This window comes from Urocitellus parryii, chromosome 6 (genome assembly GCF_045843805.1).
Source record: "Urocitellus parryii isolate mUroPar1 chromosome 6, mUroPar1.hap1, whole genome shotgun sequence".
NCBI lineage: Eukaryota > Metazoa > Chordata > Mammalia > Rodentia > Sciuridae > Urocitellus > Urocitellus parryii.
Window position 1 is genome coordinate 46,918,352 of NC_135536.1, and position 1,229 is coordinate 46,919,580.

Below are 1,229 nucleotides of genomic sequence, written 5' to 3' on the forward strand. Positions count from 1 at the left end.
TAAAAAGTTGTCCTAATAGGCAATTTGTAAGTCAGATAATTAAACTTGCAGTTGATATTTCAAATATGCAATCATGTAAGAATATCAGAAATAAATGTCATTCATCACATTATTCCTTGATACAAAGCAACGTGACAATATTTTTGGAAGTGAAGAAATTATCCAATTAAACTAAAAGATATGATTTTTTTATATTGAGTCAACACAGGAAGTAAGTCAAGAAATGTACCTGAAGAGGGCTCTCATGGAATCTGATGCCTGAACTGTGGGCAGCATCAAAAGAGAATGATTCTGTGGCTTTGTTCAGCCAAAAGACTTGTTCCCACTCAATAAAATTTATGGTACAAACTAGGAAGAGCAGGAATGTTCTCAACTGCAATAGAAGCTGGTAGAAATATAAACTCATACTAGTTGTGATGGTTCATGAGGAGGAGGGGAGGAGGCTGGGGAGGCTAAGGCAGGAGGATTGCAAGTTTGAGGTCAGCCTCAGCAACTTAGTGAGACCCTAAGCAACTTAGCAAGACCTTGTCTTGAAAAATAAAAAATAAAAAGGGTTGGAGGATTGCTCAATGGTAGAGCACTCCTGGCTTCTATCCTTAGTACCACAAAACAGGTCTGGCCTTGCTTCTTGGCCTCTTGGCTAAGATCAAGTAGAGTGTTCATATTGGTTTAATATCTGATTTGTCCTCTGAGGACAATATATTAAATGGATATTTGCAGCAGGGAGATGGAATAGGAGTTTGCTCTGTCTACTCTGTGCTTCAACCTAGTATCGAAGTACCTTCAGGAATGGTGCACACCCAAACACAGAAAAGCATTCTATCATTTGAGATTACTGTTTTTGTTTTTAAGAGCATAGTAACTTTTAGAAGTTATTGTAGCTACAGATATTTCAGACAGTAACTTGGAATATGCAAGATTTCAGATAAACTGTTAATTAAAACACATTTGCTGGGTGTGGTGGCACTTGTCTATTAACCCAGCTACTCAGGAGACTGAGACAACAGTATTACATGTTCAAAGCCAGCCTCAGTAACTTAGCAAGATTCTGTCTCAAAATAATAAAAATTAAAAAGACTGGGGCTGTCAGCTCAGTGGTAGAGTGCCCCTGAGTTCAATCCTCAAAACAAAACAAAACAAACAAACAGAAAAAGCAACACTTATATTTGATTATTCTGAGTCTACCACATTGAGCTGAACCAGCTGTTCTTAAGAGCCCCTTATATGGT

At 37.8% G+C, this 1,229-nt stretch overlaps 1 non-coding gene across 1 annotated transcript; it reads left to right on the plus strand.

The window, feature by feature from the left end:
• Positions 1 to 620: 620 nt before the first annotated feature.
• On the plus strand, positions 621 to 803 carry LOC113200955 (U2 spliceosomal RNA). Its single transcript, XR_003303101.1, has one exon. It is a non-coding gene; the product is annotated as a U2 spliceosomal RNA (small nuclear RNA).
• The last annotated feature ends 426 nt before the right edge of the window (positions 804 to 1,229 follow it).